Here is a 22,417-nt window from a genome sequence, read left to right as displayed (position 1 = left end):
CATCGTGAGGTGACACAGAATCGATTGACAACCGACATTACCACTGAAATTATACGTATTTGCGAAATTATAAACAAAAACGGACATCGAAACAGGTGACGCTAGGTAGCTAAAAATGCTAACATTTTTACCTTGGCTCTGTAGTCTCTCCAAAGTGGTCTTCAATGGCATTAAAACGATAAAAACGCTGCTGAAGTTAATCCATAGGTTAATCTAATGTGTCTGTGTCCCTTTGAAATGATTTCTGATAATCCATAAGCATTAAAACTGCTTTTCCGTTTCCAGATGTCAGAGTATAGGTTCGCTCTGATGCAAACCTACATGCGCGAAGCCCCCACCTTTTTTTTGTACCATGTGTGTGAGAGGGGAGGTTCCCCTTTGATTTTATTGGCTCTAACGGTCAGAAAGAGGTGTCAATCACCAACATAGACCAATGGGTTCCAGAGAAACGGTAAAACCCCCATTTCCACCCAAATCACATCAGAGGTGGAGTTTTTTTTGCTAAACCTCTCTAAAAAGGTCAAATGTCAGTTGTTTTGCATCAATCTTGATACAGGGTACTTATTATATGTTGTACTTTGGATTCCTAAAGCTTTTAGTCTACTAACCCATCATCCAAGGGTAGTTTTCACTATAAGTAAAAAATAATTGTTGGACGGACACTATAATTTACAGTTTTTTACTATGTAAAAACTGAATTTTCTTTAAAATAAAAAACATCTATATTGATTCTGACTTTTCTACATCCAACTCACAGGTTTATCATTACTTTGAGAAAAAAGATTATTAATTTAACCCTTTTAGAAGGGAAGATATGGTCATTTGTTCTGGGAATGTCATTTTCGAGCCTGAGACCTGAAAAACAGGCTCAGGGCTTAAGAGGTTAAGTGAACCTTTTCGCTTGTCTTCAATTTCTCGTTTGTATTATTTTGCGTCTCTTTGTAGTCGTTTGCTTGACTTCCCAACAGCTAACGTTAGGAGTTGTCAGTCATTCAGGAATCAATCCATGCCAACACTGATGAGACGCGTGCTGTATTGTTTTTTCCGTCTCAAACTACATGTGATCAAAATGTGAATGTCCCTGTTGTTTTGCAGGAGGTGGATCACTGGTCCTTTGACGTGTTCTCCTTCCACGAGGCGACCGGAGACCACGCTCTGAAGTTCCTGGTTTACGACCTTCTGAATCGCTATGACCTCATCAACAGGTTCAGGGTACACACACCTTCTTCTGCTAACACCTGGGGAGACACATGTTTCAAATGTGGGGAAAAGAAACACTTTTTATCTCAAACTGTCTGCTTGAATAAACCTGAATTCAGCTTCAGTGTGGACTCATTGCTCACCGTCTGATTGGATTGCAAACAGAAATGTTAATTAGATCGATAGTACTCTGTGTACTTTCTGTACTCTCTTTACTCCTATAATACCTGTACTCTGTGTACTTCCTGTACTCCCTCTACTCTCTATAATACTGTGTGTACTCCCTGTCCTCTCTATAATACTCTGTGTACTCCCTGTACTCTCTATAATACTCTGTGTACTCTCTGTAATACTCTGTGTACTCTGTGTAATACTCCATGTCCTCAGATCCCAGTGCAGGCTCTGGTTCAGTTTGTGGAGGCTCTGGAGAGCGGCTACAGTAAACACAGGAACCCGTATCACAACCTGACCCACGCTGCAGACGTTACTCAGACCGCCCACTGTCTGATGCTGCACACTGGACTGATGGTACACACACACACACACACGCACACACACACACACACACACACACACACACACACACACACACACACACACACACCTGGAGGTCTGCGTAAGAGTGTTCATATGCATTAGATCTCAAGTGTTAGATCTCTGTATAATATGATCTCCCTACATACTGTGTGTGTGTGTGTGTGTGTGTGTGTGTGTGTGTGTGTGTGTGTGTGTGTGTGTGTGTGTGTGTGTGTGTGTGTGTGTGTGTGTGTGTGTGTGTGTGTGTGTGTGTGTGTGTGTGTGTGTGTGTGTGTGTATAGCACTGGCTCAGTGAGCTGGAGATCCTGGCGATGGTTTTCGCTGCAGCGATTCACGACTTTGAGCACACTGGAACCACCAACAACTTCCACATCCACACCAGGTACTGGAATACAATCTAACTCCTTGGGTATTTTTATTCAACATTTTTACTTTTAACAGTAATGTAGTCTAATGTATAAATAGATATATTTATTTTAACTAACTAATATTTATATTGAAATTGGACGTTGTTCTTTATCTTATAAACCGTAAATATCTTTATTTCATTGTTAATATAACTATAATACTTCTTTTGTTTAGTGTGAATATTTTTTGATTATTTACTATTTTATATTCAGTAAAAAACAGAGCAACTGGTGCGAAACCCATTTAGTGTTCTGATCGATAACTACGTGTGTGTGTGTGTGTGTGTGTGTGTGTGTGTGTGGTGTGTGTGTGTGTGTGTGTGTGTGTGTGTGTGTCAGGTCGGAGGTTGCGATCCTCTATAACGACCGCTCTATTCTGGAGAATCATCACGTGAGCGCCGCCTACAGACTGATGGCCGAGGACGACATGAACATCCTGGTGAACCTGAACAAGGACGACTGGAGGTACACACACACACACACACACACACACACACACACACACACACACACACACACACACACACACACACACACACACACACACACACACACACACAGTGAACTTGTGCTTGTCTGCAGGGAGCTCCGTGCTCTGGTGATAGAGATGGTGATGTCCACAGACATGTCGTGTCACTTCCAGCAGATCAAGACGATGAAGACGGCTCTGACGCAGACGCTCAGGTCAGTGAGACTCTGTTGATCATCAGAGGGAGGAAACATGCGCTGCTCCTGACTCTGAGTCTCTGTCGGGATTCACAGGAATAATTCTGAAGCTGAGTCCGATCCCCCCCCCCCCCCCGACACAAAGGGAGTCATGCCTGGATGGTATTTTATTTTGGGGAAGACACTGTCACCGTCCTGTCCTCAGTGTTCTGCTTGTGTTGTTAAAGTACGCCAAACACTGCCACCCTTACACTTCCTTCATTTATAATTAGTTTCTGATTCATTAAACCCAAAACCTTTAAGGCTCAAATGAGAAGCTGTTGATCTTATTGCCCCGTCGGAAACATCAATAGTCATCTGTCAAAATACAGAGGACACTGAGAACTTAACATCCATATAATGTGCAATATGACGTTTCTAACATGTGCAAACATTTAACATCAATATTTAAGATAACTTTGCTTGTGCAGAATATCTGTTGCATGAATATGTCTTTGTGTTCTGGTTGTGTTGTTAAAGTCGTGTACGCTGCACACTGTGAGCAACATATAAAACAGGCAAACATAACAAGCTACCTTTAAGGTTAAATGACCCTTTTAAATAACCTCGAACAACAATATCACATTTTTAAGTACATGTTTGATATGTTTTTCAGATGCATGTGCAATATAACCTTTTTTACATAAATGTGCAGGTTACCTTTTCTTTTAACATGCACATGCAAAAACATTTCTAAGATGCAGAATATCTTTTTCGAAATGCATGAAAAGCAATATTTCTTTCATGTATTATTATTTTCTTTATCATCCATGTGCAATATTTAACTTTAAACATGCACGTGCACATTTGTTTTTACATACATGTGCATTAAAACTCTTTTAAAATGAATCTGCAATACACCTTTCTGTATCCATGTGCAATACACATATTTAATCATCATGTTTCAGTGTTTGTTTTCTAACATCTGTTATGAACACAAGGGGAAAAGGACTCAAATGCACGGCCCGGGAGCCAGAGATAAAGTATAAGTAATATACTTTATTTGCCAAAAGGATATACAAAAAAGATAACGGCACTCTTAACGAGGCGACAAAAAATAGGTTTCACTAAGGCACAAGAATAATCGCTCACAACGTGAGGAAGAAACTTACAATACGTTTCAGGAGCATGAATAAGGCATGTGACCAGATAAGCAAATGCTGATGAGCAGAGTTCTGGCATGAGGACAGGACAAGACGAACTGACAAACAAACGGGAGACTGGGGAATGTAAGCAGGAGGTGACTGGGCACAGGTGGAAACAATCAGGGGCGGGGCTGGTGAGCGCGGGAGAAACACACACGAGTCGGGAGTCAAGGAACCTGGAATGAGACGTAACAAGTGAATGTCAACACAAAACAGGAAGTGAAAGACAATACAAGAATGACCAAACAACAACATGAAATGTGACTGACTCAACACTTTTGACGGTACACAACAACATCCATGTGCAATACTCCTTTTGTATTACCATTGCCAATACTCTCTCCATATGCAATATTATTTGTTTCCTACTTCCATCTCATTATTTATTGAGCTACTTGTTTGTTTGTCCCTCAGTCTGGACAAAGTGAAGGTGTTGTCTCTGATGCTCCACGCTGCAGACATCAGTCACCCTGCTAAAGCCTGGCCGCTGCACTACCGCTGGACCCACAGCCTGATGGAGGAGTTCTTCAGACAGGTCACTGTTATAATATATATATATATATATATATATATATATATATATATATGGACTGTACTTAAGTACACACTTGAGCTGCTTGTACTTTGCTGGAGTATTATCATGCTGCTCTCTAGTTGTACTCCACTTGGGAACTACATCAGGTTTTTCTTTTAATTTACAATATCTTGCCAATGTTTTCATGACTTAGCTTTTCCAGCTTTCTCTTTGAAATGACAGCATTTGCTTTGCTGAGTCCATCACGTTCAAGCAGTAACATGTGGATGTAAATATCACACAGTTGTTTTGATCACACCATATTTATAATGTACTGTTTCTCACCAGGGAGATAAAGAGGTGGAGCTCGGCCTTCCCTTTTCTCCTCTCTGTGACCGCAAAGCCACCATGATCGCCCAATCACAGATCGGTAAGAAGATCAATAATACAATAGGCTGTCAGTGTGTGGTCACTTTGAGACCCCTGCTGGTGGTCTGAAGAACTGAGGAGAGGAATGGGTTGGATGATCACCTTGTAAAAAGCAGAGTAACTAATGTTGAAATCTCCCTGGTCACCGGCTTGAGCTTCAACATCAGGATCCATGTATTTCTGATCCTCTCAAGAATGGAAGTAGTCAAAACAAGAAAAGAGAGATTTGTTGGTATTTTTCTCAAAATCTCAACATTCTGACTTTTTCTCAAAATTTCAAAAATTCTGACTTTTTCCTCAAAATTCTGACTTTTCTAAAATTCTCAAATTCTGACTTTTTTCTCAAAAAACTCAAAATTCTGACTTTTCCTCAAAAAACTCAAAATTCTGACTTTTCCTCAAATGTTTTACTTTTCTCAAAAATCGGAATTTTTCGCTAAAATATGACTTTTTCCTCAAAATTCTGACTTTTTCTTAAAATCTCAAAAATCGGACTTTCTGAATACTATTTTTTTTTAATAATCACTGGTCCCCGGCTTGAGCTTCAATCTCAGGATCCATGTATCTGTGATCCTCTCCAGAATGGAAGTAGTCATCACATACAGAGCATCAACTAGTTCCTGAACAGAGTCCTTCACATGCTGATATCCAAGAGAGGGAGTTACACAGTCACAAGATGGAGGAATAGAAAGCAGTATTCAATGTTTACTTCAGATTAGCTCCACGTCAGAAATGAGCATGCTTGTCACATGTCTATCTCCATAGAGGCTGAATCATCATGTTAATCACATTGCTATCATATGCCTAAAACAGTCCTGATGCTCTTCTAGGTAACCAGACATCCTGTCATGAACACAGCTACAGTTGGGATACCTTTGTTATCATGTGTACTCTGATAATGGAAGAGTACATTCAGTGTTTTCCCAACAGTTATAATTTCCTTCTATCTTATACCCTTCTCTCATGTTTCAGGTTTCATCGACTTCATCGTGGAGCCGACTTTCAGCGTTCTGATCGACACGACGGAGAAAGTGATTGGTCCTCTGATCGAAGAGGACAGGAAGGCAAGAGAGACGGGGACCAGGAGGTCGAGGTAATAAAACGATTAAGAAATACAAGTTAACACAGTTCTAGTACGAGAAGAATACTTTATCCACAAGTGTAACAGACGTAAGGTTGGGTATTGAAAACAGGATCTGAGCTCGAGCAGGTTTCCCTCTCAATGCTTCGACTGTAACAAAACTCTCATCATTGAATAATTCTTCCAAATAGGTTATCAGCCAATATACCAAGTACTGATCTGACATTAGTACACTTCTTTTTCCCAAATTGCAAAATCTAAAAAATCTCTGTTTTTAGAAGTGATTTAGATTTGTAATTGAAAGTTCCCATGAAATGAAAATAGATCATTTTTATCCTGCTAGTCGTCACCTATATGCTATATTTGTTGAAATGTAAATGCAATCTAAAGTTAAGGTTTAAGGCAGGGGTCTGCAACCTTTTTGATATGAAGTGCCATTCAAAAGAAAAAATCTGATCAATGTGCCGACGCTCGTGAAACTGGCAACCGGGGGGGGGGGGGGGGGGTTCGACGCTCGTGAACTGTCAACGGGGGGGGGGGAAGTCGACGTTCGTGAACTGTCAACGGGGGGGGGGGGAAGGCGACGCTCGTAAATGTCAACTGGGGGAGGGGGGAGTCGACGCTCGTGAACTGTCAACAGCGGGGGGGGGGGGTTTGAGGTCGACGCTCGTGAACTGTCAACGGGGGGGGGGGAGGAAGTCGACTGTTCGTGAAACTGTCAACGGGGGGGGGGAAGTCGACGCTCGTGAACTGTCAAACGGGGGGGGTGGTGGAGTCACGCCGTGCGGGGGACGGGGTTGTTTAACTGTGGGGGGGGGGGGGGGGGGGGTGAGGGGGTGTGGGGGGGCTGTGAACTGTGGTGGGGGGGGGCGTGGGGCCTGTGAACTGTCAACGGGGGGGGGGCGCGTGTAATGTGGGGGAGCCTCGCTGCGGGGAAGCTGTGGACCTCTGTCGCCTGTCAGCGCAACTTACATGACGCCGTTTAAACAAATTTTTAAATAAAGGGCGGTGCCGGTCGTCGCTGACGACCGGACGTTCTGTGATTCTCCAGAACACACAGATGGCCAGTCCGCCCCTGTGTAGCATATTATATTCGATGACAGATGAGCAGATCGCCACTGGGCTTTCAACTAAAGACACAGCCACGCAAAAACTGTGGAGTTAAAGAGAGCGGGGCCTAGAAGTTATCCTTCTGTGCTGCGTTGCGTGCATGGCTTCCTTGCAGGTAACGGGGAGACGCGCTCTGGCGGCGGTCTCGTTCAGGATCCGAAAATACAATTTAAATATTTTGCACACTTATTCCTAGTGTGCCACTGGTTACGGTACCGCGTGCCAATGGTGGCACACGAGCCTAGGGTTGCCGACCCCTGGTTTAAGGGAACTACATCACGGTCACATGACTTCACGTCACCACCGCTAAGCTAAAGGCGGCTAATGTTGGGCTATAAAGGAACTCATTTCTGCACCTATCTATTGGTTCAAGATGAGTTCATTGTCTAATTCTATTGGAAAGAATGTAGTTAATGTGACATTAACAACCTCCTCTGGTTCCCCATTGGTCCAGTCTCACAGGAAGTGGTTCCGTAACTGTGGAGGCGGTGCAGAGACACAGCAGCAGTCGCCATGGGAACAGCGATGACGGACAGCTGGACTTCTCTCTGACGGCCATCGACCTGCCGGCTATGAAGCAAAACCTGTCGGACGTGATCGGGAGCAACAAGGACCGCTGGAAAGAGCTGTCTGTGCACGGTACACACACACACACACACACACACACACACACACACACACACACACACACACACACACACACACACACACACACACACACACACACAAGTTATCCTGTATGTACTAACTAAAACAATTGTTAATAAGGCTTATAATTAACATGTAATTAACATTACGTTTTATTTGGAATTTATATGTATATTTGACCTTTTTAGAACTTTTTCATGCTAATATATCAGTACTTCTAATAAAGAAAACTTTAAACGCAGTATTTTTTTACATATCTTCATCAGACAAACACTATCTACAGGAAATCATGAGTTTGAATCTATGTCTGTAAGTCATACCTGTATGCTGTCTAGCCATCATCTTTTAAAAATGCATCTATGTTTCTCGACACGTAAATGATCTCTGTATTCCCTGGTTTAGAGGCTGGGTTTGAACACAGTTTGGCTATGTTTCATTACTGAAAAAATTGGGAAATTGGGAACATTGCTCACATCTGGGTGCCTGCTTTGATGTGTGACAGTCATTAGTCTAATTAGTGTTGACTTCCCGACTTCAGAGGAGTGTTAAACAGAAACATTTGGCTGATTTCTCATCATCAAACAATACCAAATGACTGTCAGCGCACCAATTTGGTCCAGACAGAAATATCTCAATAACTATTGGATGGATTGCCAAGAAACATTATGGAGATACTTCAGGGATAATCCTGCAGACCTTTCTCTGCTTCATGACTGCTTTGTTTGTGAGTGAAATGTCTTGACATTTAGTTGATGGATAGCTGTGACATTTGGTGGAGATTATCCAGGTACTTTAAGGATAAACTTTAATGACGTTAGTGATCCCTAACATTTCCTCTAGCACCATCGTCACATATGACCAAATACCTGAGGAACTAATGACACCTGCACCATGTGTTTAGTGCTAAAATCAGGCAAACATCAGTATGTTAGCATAGTTAGTTTGAGCATTTAAAAAATTCACAACGTGTTTTTTAGCCAAATACTCAGTAAATCACATATAAATGTAAATGAAATGTTCTTAAACAAGTGTTCCTGTGTTTTGAACAGAGCTGGCCAGTAAGGAGAAGGCAGACAAAGAGGAAGAGCAGTCCAACGTCAACTCAGACGTTCAATCAAATGCCTCGCCCAGTCACAGTGTCCCTGATGGACAAACGACGGACCAATCACAGGAGGGCTCCCCGCCTGATGAAGAGAGGCAGGACAACACGCCTCCTGTCCACCTGACATGCAACGGTACGAAAGGGACATCGTAAAATAACGTTTCCTAAAATTTGACTGTATTCAAAACCGCCCTACTATACAAGTTGAGTGTGTCCAACAATACACACTCAACTTTGTGACAGATATGAGTGTTTTCAAATACAGCCTCTCCATTGGGCGGTGCAGTGATTACTTTTTTTTGCTGGCCAAATCTTAAATTTGCATCTACCCTTTATAAAAAGCCAACAGATTGTGTGATTTTGGATTATGTCAGAAAATAATATCTGTGTCAAACAAACGTTTATGATACTTACACGTTTTGTTTAGCAGGATAATCTCCACATATTAACACCATTTATGATTTCTGAAGTAAAAAGCTAATGTTGGGCTCTAAAGGAACTACAGCACGGTCACATGACTTCACGTCACCACCGCTAAGCTAAAGGTGGCTAACGTTGGGCTATAAAGGAACTACAGCACGGTCACATGACTTCACGTCACCACCGCTAAGCTAAAGGAGGCTAACGTTGGGCTATAAAGTAACTACAGCACGGTCACATGACTTCACGTCACCACCGCTAAGCTAAAGGTGGCTAATGTTGGGTTATAATGGAACTACAGCACGGTCACATGACTTGACGTCACCACCGCTAAGCTAAAGGAGGCTAACGTTGGGCTATAAAGTAACTACAGCACGGTCACATGACTTCACGTCACCACCGCTAAGCTAAAGGTGGCTAATGTTGGGTTATAATGGAACTACAGCACGGTCACATGACTTGACGTCGTCACCGCTAAGCTAAAGGAGGCTAACGTTGGGCCATAAAGGAACTACAGCACGGTCACATGACTTCACGTCACCACCGCTAAGCTAAAGGTGGATAATGTTGGGCTATAAAAGGAACTACGGCACGGTCACATGACTTCACGTCACCACCGCTAAGCTAAAGGTGGCTAATGTTGGGCTATAAAGGAACTACAGCACGGTCACCTGACTTCACTTGGTCTTTACTGATGTACTTTATGTCTTTGATCACTTTCAAACTTTCTTTAAGGCATCTAACAAACACATTTCATGTTTTTGTGGTTGCAGGGGCGAGGCTAGCGGAGGAGAAAGAGGACGAGGAGGAAGTGCCTGAAAAAGCCTGATGGCTTCACGTTGAAAATGGATGTGTGTGTGGCGGATCACCTCAAGTGCGATGCAGTGACGGCAAGAGTTTGGACTTGTGTGTTTTAAACACAGCAGTGACTCAGCGGCCCCTCAGTGGCCCCCTAAAGAAGGACCTTATGTTTACAACCGACCATGAATAAAAAAATGCATTCAAAGTGACGACATTCATCAGATTAAAGCTTCTTAGCAGCTTCATGGTCCATTCACTGTGGTGAAAGTGTTTTATGGTTGTACTACTAGAGGCTCAGAGGAACAATGTCTGTGAAAGTGAAATGTCAATATTTGAATGTAAATAAAAACAGACGGGTTGAAAACCAAAGCTTTGATTTTCTGCTCTGTGTTCAAATTATCAAGCATGTGTTCCTGGCCACGTCCCAATAAGTGATGTCAAATAATAATCTATATTTCCTTTAGGATATAGGAGTTGTTGTTAGCTTTGGTCCAAACTGGAATATCTCAACGATAATTGGATAGATTTCCATTAAGCTACCGTAATTCACAACACATTTTCAAAGACACAATGAAATACAGATGATCCGACAGTATTTTTTCCTCTCCTCTCGTTAAACACAACAATATTTTTAGATAGTCATGCTGACTTTCTGTGCATTTATCTAATAAAATGTGATTTTAAGAGATCAAAAATAAGTGTTTTGGCTCAAATTGCCTCTGTTAGTTAGCTTGCTTGCAACTTTATCGTTTGTGTTGTCAAATCATTACAGACTGCTCAATAAACCCTATAAAAATTAACATTGGCTTATTTTGGGCACAAGTATAGTGGTACGTTTATTAAGTAGTACAAATTATTTGTATAATGCAAGTTTCACCAAAGTAGCCGCTATCGCTAACGTTACGTATATGGTGGCTATCAACGTTATCATTAAGAGTAGCAATCATTCCAGACCGCTCAATCTACCCTATAAAATTAATGGTGGCTTCTTTTCAATGACAGTAGCCTATAGTGGCACATTTATCAAACTGTGACAAAAATACATAATTATAACATATACAAATATAATATATTTATTTGTGTGGTGCTGTGTTCACTGAAGCAAATGCTATTGCTAGCGCCAAGATGACAGTCGTATTGCTTTTTGTCACACTTCTTATTTTTTTTAAATAGCAAATATAAACAGGAGTAGGCAAATCGAGACACATGTCGTGACCTGTACCTGTTGTGACATCACTGATGGGGGCGTGGCCAGATGTTTGAACCCACAGAGAGCAGCAGCAGTGAATCAGTGTGGATTTTACATTAAACTATTTTAAAGGACGTTTCTTTTTTCTACAACATGAGTCATCTTGCTGTACTTTTGGCCAGTATACCCATAGGCCAGCATATTTTACTCTACACCATCTCTGTAGAAACTGGTAAAAAAACACAAGAATGTTCCTTCAAATTCACACAATCTTAGTGTTTTTGTTTTAAAGACAAAAAACACGTTACTGTCATTTCTACTGACTGTGAAAATAGAACCACAACAGCTGAAACTCTTTAGACCCTCTGAGCACCGTGTTCGTTAATGCAATGTGTGTGTGTGTGTGTGTGTGTGTGTGTGTGTGTGTGTGTGTGTGTGTGTGTGTGTGTGTGTGTGTGTGTGTGTGTGTGTGTGTGTGTGTGAGTGTGTGGACTGTACAGCTGTGTTCAATATATATTATATTAAACATTCAGAACTCTGGTCCACTACTGTTTTCATTTTAAAGTAGAAACACTACATACTGATATACACCTGAACATCAGCAGGAGAGGACTCTTTAAAGTAGAGACACTACATACTGATATACACCTGAACATCAGCAGGAGAGGACTCTTTAAAGTAGAGACACTACATACTGATATACACCTGAACATCAGCAGGAGAGGACTCTTTAAAGTAGAGACACTACATACTGATATACACCTGAACATCAGCAGGAGAGGACTCTTTAAAGAAGAGACACTACATACTGATATACACCTGAACATCAGCAGGAGAGGACTCTTTAAAGTAGAGACACTACATACTGATATACACCTGAACATCAGCAGGAGAGGACTCTTTAAAGTAGAGACACTACATACTGATATACACCTGAACATCAGCAGGAGAGGACTCTTTAAAGTAGAGACACTGCATACTGATATACACCTGAACATCAGCAGGAGAGGACTCTTTAAAGTAGAGACACTACATACTGATATACACCTGAACATCAGCAGGAGAGGACTCTTTAAAGTAGAGACACTACTTACTGATATACACCTGAACATCAGCAGGAGAGGACTCTTTAAAGTAGAGACACTACATACTGATATACACCTGAACATCAGCAGGAGAGGACTCTTTAAAGTAGAGACACTACATACTGATATACACCTGAACATCAGCAGGAGAGGACTCTTTAAAGTAGAGACACTACATACTGATATACACCTGAACATCAGCAGGAGAGGACTCTTTAAAGTAGAGACACTACATACTGATATACACTTGGACATCAGCAGAATAAGTTCTTAAGTGCTACCAAATGTATATAAATATTGGTTGTACTGTAAATACACGCCACCAGATGGCAACAGTTACATGTGAAAAATTACATGTTGAGTTAAAAACTGAGTATTTTATCATGTGCAGTTATTTTTTAAAGCCATTTTCAGTCATTTCTCAGAGTAGGTCTGTAAACAATTGTAAAATGTCTTGTGTTGCTTTGGTGGAGATCACAAATCTGTCAAAATGCACCCAAGTATGTCAAAGTGATAACAACACAAAGAATAAATCACAATGACAAATCACATGACTCATTTGATGTGAAAGTGAGAATCATTGCCACCCACCTTCCCTCAGATGTTGTTTACCTCACTGTTGGTTTTATGGGCAGCACTTTTAATGTTTGGTTCACTCTCACTGCTCTCATCATTAGCAGCTTTTTCAGACACATTCGGCAGCTGTTTCTAATTTAAAAAGAAGCTGCAAGAAGCCTCAAACAGCAGACATTGAAGGCTTCTCAATTCTCTAATTTCCCCTCCTCGACTCCTATCCTCGTGTCTTAGTCCCGCCCACAGGAGATGCGAGCGGAGGAGTCGAGGAGGACCCATCAGTGTATCCTCGGTTATAGCTCCTCCAGAGAGCCTCCTCGACGCTCGATGCTCGGTCCTCGATGTGCATTTAGAGAAATGAGATGTCCTTCAACATGGTGCGCTGAAATCCATTTCCGGGTCACTACCGGAGGACCGAGGAGTCGAGGAGTCGAGGAGGGGAAATGAGAGAATTGAGAAGCCTTCACAGTGAGAGACTACCTGGTGAACAAAGTGCAGCTAAAAGCACCTGATAAGTGGCTTTAATTCTATGTTTCCTTGTCCTTTTTTCATGTGATAATGAACACTGTTGATTTCAGAATCAGAATCAGAAAAAGGTTTATTGCCATGTAGGTTTACACATACGAGGAATTTGTCTTGTTGTGAAGTCGAGCAAACATAAACACAGGGATTAATTGTATGTAAAAAACAACCAAAAAATTAAAACTATTAAAAAAAACCTCTTATAACATTAAAATATAGATAAATGTTTAAATGAAGTATAGATATACCTAAGAAACGACACTATACCATGACAAAATACTTGGAATAATAAAGAATATGTGCAGTATTGTCACGGAAAGTGGAAAGGTGTGCAGACTGTGGCGTAACTATCGACGGTGCAGCCGGTGCAAGGGGCCCATGCAAACAAAAACAAAATGTAAAAAAAGAAATTATATATATTTTTTAAATATTCTTTTTTTTTTTTAAATGTTGGGGGCCCCAATGGCATTGACCGGTTCACGCAGTCTTCAAAGTAACCAAGCAACCTAAATTAATTTTTAATTTGTCTGTCCAATGACCTTGCTCCCTTTCATGTCATGTGATACCTTGCGTGACGAGCGAACCGTTTAATCAACCTGTACTGTGCTGTAGCTAGCAGCAGCAAGTTCGGCAGAATTATAAAAAATGTAATAGCTTGCATTTATAATGTACAGCAACCAAAGCACAAGAGCGGCGCTCAAATGAGAAAGGACAAGAGAGAACATGGAGATGTAACAGCTAAACTGACAAAATTAGACTGGTTTTTTTGTCATACATCGAGCGCTAACGTTAGCAATGTTGAAGTGCAGCGGCAGCCGGAGGCGGAGGCTAACGATAGCTCACCTGCCTCACCACCATCATTGCCATCTAGCTCCACAAGTGAAGCTGTATCCGTGGCTGTGCGACCTTCTTCTCCAGCCAGCCAGGAGGAGAGGCTGCATTTGGCTGTGCCCGGCGGTGGTCCAACAGTTCCCCCAAGGGCCCCAACCGATAGGGGACACTATGGCGCTATTGAGACCCCCGACGCCAAGATCAAAAGCTATATTATAGCAACCGGTCCATGTAGGCCTACCGGCCCATTCCCCAGAGACAAACATCAAGGAAACAGGTTTAATCCTCTTCTTAGTTCGCTGTGCCGTTGTCAGGCTGTGGTGGTCTGAGGCCAGGGCAGGCTGTGGTGGTCTGAGGCCAGGGCAGGCTGTGGTGGTCTGAGGCCAGGGCAGGCTGTGGTGGTCTGAGGCCAGGGCAGGCTGTGGTGGTCTGAGGCCAGGGCAGGCTGTGGTGGTCTGAGGCCAGGGCAGGCTGTTGTTGATAGTCTATACATGTGGCGCTTCTGAGTGGTTGTGTATGTCCGTGTGTGTGTGAGCGCATTAGCGTGCGCTTATGTTTGGGGCGATGGGGCGGGGGGGGCCAAAATAATATTTGCACCGGGCCAATCACAACCTTGTTACGCCACTGTGTGCAGATAGTAAAAGAGGTAGCTTTGTATAGAACTTTGCAAAAATATTCTGAGTTTTTTTGCAGGACTGACAGTGCTTACATTAAATAAATAAAGATATTGTTTGAATAGTGTGCATCAAATGTAATGCAAAGTGTCTATGATGTGGCTGAGTGTACAGTGACTTTAATTGATCATGCCTTTCAAATGTTTTCATTTAATACATTTTTCCACCTCAAAAAAATCACACTTGTGTTAGAATTAAAAATAAAAATAAACTGGTTAAAATCAGGAATTAGTGTCTAATCTCAAGTTAAATTGGATAAATAAACCATAACTGACATTCTCACATAGACCTTTGGCTCACACACTCAGGTACAGTCACTCTAACTGATCACCTGAGAAGCCTCTTTGACATCTGGATCAATCTGAGTGAGACGCTGCTCATTCATCAGCGTTTAATCACCCCATTTACAGGATTAAAGGGGATCTGTTTCACCGTGAATGAGGCTGACGCTCGTTTGTCAGCGCAATATCCCTGACTCAGCAGAACGCCTGAGACTGAGTGAGGTCAGGAGGTGGGAAGTAGTGGAGTACAAATACGTAGTTACTGTACTTAAGTACATGTTTCTGGTATCAGTACTTTACTCCACTACTTATTTTTCTGACGACTTTTTACTTTCACTTCATACATTTTGAACACAAATACCTGTACTTTCTACTTCTTACATGTTGAACACAAATACCTGTACTTTCTACTTCTTATATGTTGAACACAAATACCTGTACTTTCTACTTCTTACATTTTGAACACAAATACCTGTACTTTCTACTTCTTACATGTTGAACACAAATACCTGTACTTTCTACTTCTTACATGTTGAACACAAATACCTGTACTTTCTACTTCTTACATTTTGAACACAAATACCTGTACTTTCTACTTCTTACATGTTGAACACAAATACCTGTACTTTCTACTTCTTACATGTTGAACACAAATACCTGTACTTTCTACTTCTTACATGTTGAACTCAAATACCTGTACTTTCTACTTCTTACATGTTGAACACAAATACCTGTACTTTCTACTTCTTACATGTTGAACCCAAATACCTGTACTTTCTACTTCTCTCATTTTCCAAACAGGCTGGTTCCTTTAGTTTGAATGTGTGTTTGGTGGCGTGATCATTATTATTTAGAGTCATTGCGTGCCTATTGATTTGAACACGATCTGTGTATCCATCATTTCCTGGTCTTCTCTAAAGAAGAGGGACCAATGAAAACGTTGTCATGTTGCCGTTGTTCAGCATGGAAAACATTCATTAGCTAACAATGACATTATTGTTCTATTAATATAAAGGGAGGTCAGGTACTCTTTAAAACAGCTGCTAGTTATGGGTACTTTTTACTGAAGTACATTTCAAAGCCTCTTTACTTTGACTTGAGTAAAGAAGTTTAGTCAGTACTTCTACTTTCACCAGAGTATTTTTAAACACGAGTATCTGTACTTCTACTTGAGTAAAGGATGTGTGTACTTCTACTTGAGTAAAGGATGTGTGTACTTCTACTTGAGTAAAGGATGTGTGTACTTCTACTTGAGTAAAGGATGTGTGTACTTCTACTTGAGTAAAGGATGTGTGTACTTCTACTTGAGTAAAGGATGTGTGTACTTCTACTTGAGTAAAGGATGTGTGTACTGGCCAAACTCATCATCATTAGATTCGTTACGACCCTCACCTTCGCCAGCTTCATTAATTCAAAGTGGCGTGGCCTCAGATCACTTCCTGTTTTTTAAACCTCGCTGTTTGCTGGGACACGCTGAAGGATTTCATTGATCTCTCCGTGAGGAAGTTACTGCAGCAGCTTCACAAAAAGACGACCCAAGCACACAGTTTGCACTTTATTAGATATAGAAGCTAATGCATTTAATAAGTATTGCAATAAAGCCGCTGCATAAAGGTTAATGAGGTGGTTCAAAGTGTTTCTGCTGTACTCATCAGCCTCTACTGGTCTCATAGCTCCCATAAAACTAAATGCATTGTCATAAAAGTGTTTCCAATTCAAGTCTGACGGAGTCCACGTTCAGATGGACGGGTCAAACAAATACGGGACTTTCTGACCAGGAGAACACTTTCAATTCAAGTCAACCTTCACTTTTCGAAATTGCGATTCATAACTTATGCTTTTTGAGACAACCCATCTTTTACTAAACCTAAGGAAAACGTTTTGCGTCCTACACATGAGCAAAAAGGTTTGTCATGTTTTTGTTTTGTTTCAATTCACAACATTCAAGTGTTTAAACCAGAGGCCTCTACTACGAAGCTGGATTTTCGCTTAGCCGGCTGACTTCAGGGAAAACTCGGGCTTTCCGGTCCTACGACGCTGGTTCTCTTTTTAGCGGGCTAGATCTCCATGGTAACTTATGCTGAGCGGCTAACCTCCTCGGGAGCAGGTTAGGTGGCAGGCTAAGAGATCAACTCAGTGAAAGCACCGCCTGCTGACCAATCAGAGCTCCGTGTGCGGAGTTTAAAGCGATCAAGTCATATTACAGGATAGAGGAAATACAGAAAAACTGCCGTTGCAGGAAAGACGGCCGGCAAAAATCAACTGACTGTGTGAACGTGAAAATTAATAGAATATCCCCTCCCATCTTCAGAGCAATCTGACTATTATAATATTAGCGTTAAGAAAGCTTACTTAAATATCTGCCACGACATAAGTAACCGGATCAGAGTAACATTAAGTACAGTCCGCGGCACTGTGAGTGCAGACGTAGATGTGTCCCATTATCATTCATATCATATCACATCATAATGTATCATATATTTCCTTATCTGAGTCAGCTGAGCCGTATCTGGCCGTGCAACACTCACAGTGTCACATACTGTATGCAGAAGTATTATTTTAAGCAACACATTAAGTTGACGAAACACTCGAGTCAAATGTAATTAAAGTCAGATCGTGTCTTGGACGGGGCAGTGATATCATAAACCTGTTAATGTACGCATTCAAACGCTTTTTCTTTTACCAGCTGTATTCACCTTGCAGGTGCAGCTATGTGGCTTTGATCCTGGATAAAGTGTTTAAGTCATGGATGTTTAAAGTTTAACTTCCTCATATTTGACTAATATTAAAGTTCACTTTTCATTCAGGAAGTATGACGCTGCGCTGTCAGTACGCTTGTCCGTGTTTGAGATTGGTCGAATGCTCCAAATACCACCCCTTTCATGTGAACGCGCACCTAACTAGATAGGACACGGCGGCTTGAGCGATCCACTTGATAACCAGCGTCGTAGTACAGTTTAGCGAGAGCGCGTATGTTTTGGATTGGGCCAACCGGCTAACTCAAACATATCCAGGTTAGGAAAATCCGGCTTCGTAGTACAGGCCTCTGGTTGTTTCTTTCTTGATGTCTGTATGACGTTATCATAACGTGTGGACGGAGCAGCTACAGCGTTCACAACAAAACTGGAAATGTTTCCAAGTATTTTTGTCTAATATCTACTCAGAATATGTCTTTACTCTTGATATAAAACCTTACTTAAGAAGTAAACATGCAGTGAGATATAGGGTCTGGCTTTTAGGCACTGCATATTCATTATCTTGTTAAATCAAAGACTCTATTTTGAGTTTTATCTCAAATGAAACGTTTCATTTTTTTTACATTTTTGGGGGGAAATCACGAACTAACTTCAGGAAACAGAATACTTTTGAGCGTTTCTGGTTTATTTTGAACACAACATTTCCTGATCCGGGTAAAAATAAAGTTCAAAATAAGATTTCCAGCTCAATACAAGATCTGATTTATCTAAATATCCTATACATGGCTGGATGTGCCGTAATGTCTTACAGCTCAATACGAAAGAAACCGAAGTAATTGTTTTGGGAACCAAAGAAGAGAGAGTTAAAGTGGAATCACTATCACTCAAACCCAAAAGTCAAGCAAGAAACCTAGGTATCATTTTAGACTTAGCCACATCAAAGCAATCAACAGATCAGCCTACTACCATCTAACAAATATCTCACGTATTAAAGACCTTATGTCCAAGCAGACCTTGAAAAGATTGTCCATGCATTTGTTTTTAGCAAGCTTGACTACTATCTTCACAGGCCTCACAAAAAAATCACTCCGTCAACTCCAACTAATTCAAAATGCCGCTGCCAGAGTCTTAACCCGGACAAAGAAAACAGATCACTGCAGTGCTGAGATCGCTGCATTGGCTTCCAGTAAGTGAGAGAATCGATTTTAAGATGTTATTGCACTCATATAAAGCACTAAATGGGCTAGGACCCAAATATATTCAGCGGTACGAACCCAGCAGACCCCTCAGGTCTTCAGGTGCAGGCCAGCTCACTGTTCCCTTTGTGAGATCAAAGCGTGGGGGAAGCAGCCTTCTGCATGTGTGATCCTAACGCATGGAACAAACTCCCAGAACATCTGAGAATGCACTTTAGAATCATTTAAATCATGTCTAAAAACATTTAGTTTTAACATGGCTTTTTCATTTTCTATGTTTTGAACTGTTAAAGGTGGGGTAGGTCATTTTGGAGAAACCAGCTCGAGATCGCTAGAATTTGAAAATACACAGCCGGAGAAAATCTGCCACTTCCTTACAGAGCCCCTCCTCCAACACACACGAACGCACACATGACCAATGAGGGCACGAGATAAGTCTGTGCACAGATGGAAGGCTGACAGGCAGGTAGGCCATCCAGTTATTTTAGCCAGGCCGGCTCAGATGATTGGTCGTGCTTTTTACAGTACTACAGCTTCCACAGATTAAAAATTGTTATGGATTTTTTGTCAAAGCACTTCAGATATTCATTGCTATCGGGATGTTAAGAGCATTCCATGGAATATAACAAAAAGTGTATCTCGAGCCGGTTTCTCAAACTTACCTACCCTACCTTTAAACATGGTTTTCTTTCTTTTAATTGTTCTTCTCACTTTGACCATATTCAAATGTATTGTGTTTTATCTGTTTGATCCTGTAAAGCACTTTGAATTGCATCACTGTATGAATTGTGCTATACAAATAAATTGCCTTGCCTTATCTTGTGCCAAGAAACCTTACCAAGCACATCTCCACTTGTTCTATTGGCACATGTCCTGCATGTCTTCCAGTGTAGCTTAGCCTAGCCTGATCAATCCAATCAGGTTCAAGGTCAAACTCAGCCAGCCTTAACTTTCAGCTTCACCACAAAGGGAAATATTGAGCGTGCTTCAAAGTAAAGTCGGTGTCTTCGTCCCAAACACAAACTGGAAGCTGGTTCCAAAGAAGAAGATCTTTATAGATGAAGTTTCTGTACTTTTAGAGACTCCAGGAACTGACTTGATCCATCAAAGTCATAAACAGACTGCTGCAAGGCGCTGATAAAGATAAGATAAGATAAGAGGTACTTTATTGATCCCAAATTGGGACATGTTTGCATTGCAGCAGCATAAAAAAAAAGATTCTGAAATGAGACCGTGAGCTCACTTGTTGCTGGAGGCAGGGCCGTTTCCTCCTGTAGGCGGACTATGCAGAAGCAAGCTGAACGTTCAGGTTCAGCCTCAATATATTTGGGGAGAATTAAAATGAGCCGTCTTTATTTGTAGACAGCCGAGCCCCCTGCTGTGTTCGGTGAAGCATTATATGCTTAAGAATCCAATGTAGGATATAAACACAACTAAATGATAGCAAAGCTGAGGCTTGGGTTTGTGGGGATCAATAAAGTCCAAATCATCGTTGGGCTGTCAGCCAATCAGTGACGTCTGAGGAAGATGAAACATTATACATTGTTGAGAAAATGCTGCATCTCTTAGAGGGGCCTTATTGTTGACCTTTTTAATATCATTTTTTGTAAGTTTCAATTTCTTGGTTTTCGTGAAATTAGCCTGTTTTCCTCTTAAAGTGTGACAGACTGATGCGTCTCCACAGACCATCTCAAAGGCTTCGGAATCACCCCAAAACAGCATCTAGCATAGGGCCCCCAAACAGCATCTAGCATAGGGCCCCCAAACAGCATCTTGCATAGGGCCCCCAAACAGCATCTAGCATAGGGCCCCCAAACAGGATCTAGCATAGGGCCCCCAAACAGCATCTAGCATAGGGCCCCCAAACAGCATCTAGCATAGGGCCCCCAAACAGGATCTAGCATAGGGCCCCCAAACAGGATCTTGCATAGGGCCCCCAAACAGCATCTAGCATAGGGCCCCCAAACAGCATCTAGCATAGGGCCCCCAAACAGGATCTAGCATAGGGCCCCCAAACAGCATCTAGCATAGGGCCCCCAAACAGGATCTTGCATAGGGCCCCCAAACAGCATCTAGCATAGGGCCCCCAAACAGCATCTAGCATAGGGCCCCCCAAACAGCATCTAGCATAGGGCCCCCAAACAGCATCTAGCATAGGGCCCCCAAACAGGATCTAGCATAGGGCCCCCAAACAGGATCTTGCATAGGGCCCCCAAACAGGATCTAGCATAGGGCCCCCAAACAGGATCTAGCATAGGGCCCCCAAACAGGATCTAGCATAGGGCCCCCAAACAGCATCTAGCATAGGGCCCCCAAACAGCATCTAGCATAGGGCCCCCAAACAGGATCTAGCATAGGGCCCCCAAACAGGATCTAGCATAGGGCCCCCAAACAGGATCTAGCATAGGGCCCCCAAACAGCATCTAGCATAGGGCCCCCAAACAGGATCTAGCATAGGGCCCCCAAACAGGATCTAGCATAGGGCCCCCAAACAGGATCTAGCATAGGGCCCCCAAACAGCATCTAGCATAGGGCCCCCAAACAGCATCTAGCATAGGGCCCCCAAACAGGATCTAGCATAGGGCCCCCAAACAGGATCTAGCATAGGGCCCCCAAACAGGATCTAGCATAGGGCCCCCAAACAGGATCTAGCATAGGGCCCCCAAACAGCATCTAGCATAGGGCCCCCAAACAGCATCTAGCATAGGGCCAACAAACAGCATCTAGCATAGGGCCCCCAAACAGCATCTAGCATAGGGCCCCCAAACAGGATCTAGCATAGGGCCCCCAAACAGCATCTAGCATAGGGCCCCCAAACAGGATCTTGCATAGGGCCCCCAAACAGGATCTAGCATAGGGCCCCCAAACAGGATCTTGCATAGGGCCCCCCAAACAGGATCTAGCATAGGGCCCCCAAACAGGATCTAGCATAGGGCCCCCAAACAGGATCTAGCATAGGGCCCCCAAACAGGATCTAGCATAGGGCCCCCAAACAGCATATAGCATAGGGCCCCCAAACAGCATCTAGCATAGGGCCCCCAAACAGGATCTAGCATAGGGCCCCCAAACAGGATCTAGCATAGGGCCCCCAAACAGGATCTAGCATAGGGCCCCCAAACAGGATCTAGCATAGGGCCCCCAAACAGGATCTAGCATAGGGCCCCCCAAACAGCATCTAGCATAGGGCCCCCAAACAGGATCTAGCATAGGGCCCCCAAACAGGATCTAGCATAGGGCCCCCAAACAGGATCTAGCATAGGGCCCCCCAAAC

At 42.4% G+C, this 22,417-nt stretch overlaps 1 pseudogene; it reads left to right on the top strand.

The window, feature by feature from the left end:
• LOC117476951 overlaps positions 1 to 11,737 on the top strand; it is a 45,719-nt pseudogene extending 33,982 nt beyond the window's left edge.
• Positions 11,738 to 22,417: the final 10,680 nt, after the last annotated feature.

The sequence above is a fragment of the Trematomus bernacchii genome, unplaced genomic scaffold (genome assembly GCF_902827165.1).
Source record: "Trematomus bernacchii unplaced genomic scaffold, fTreBer1.1, whole genome shotgun sequence".
Classification (NCBI taxonomy): domain Eukaryota; kingdom Metazoa; phylum Chordata; class Actinopteri; order Perciformes; family Nototheniidae; genus Trematomus; species Trematomus bernacchii.
Note: the sequence above shows the minus strand (reverse complement) of the source record. Positions and strands in the feature narration are given on the sequence as shown.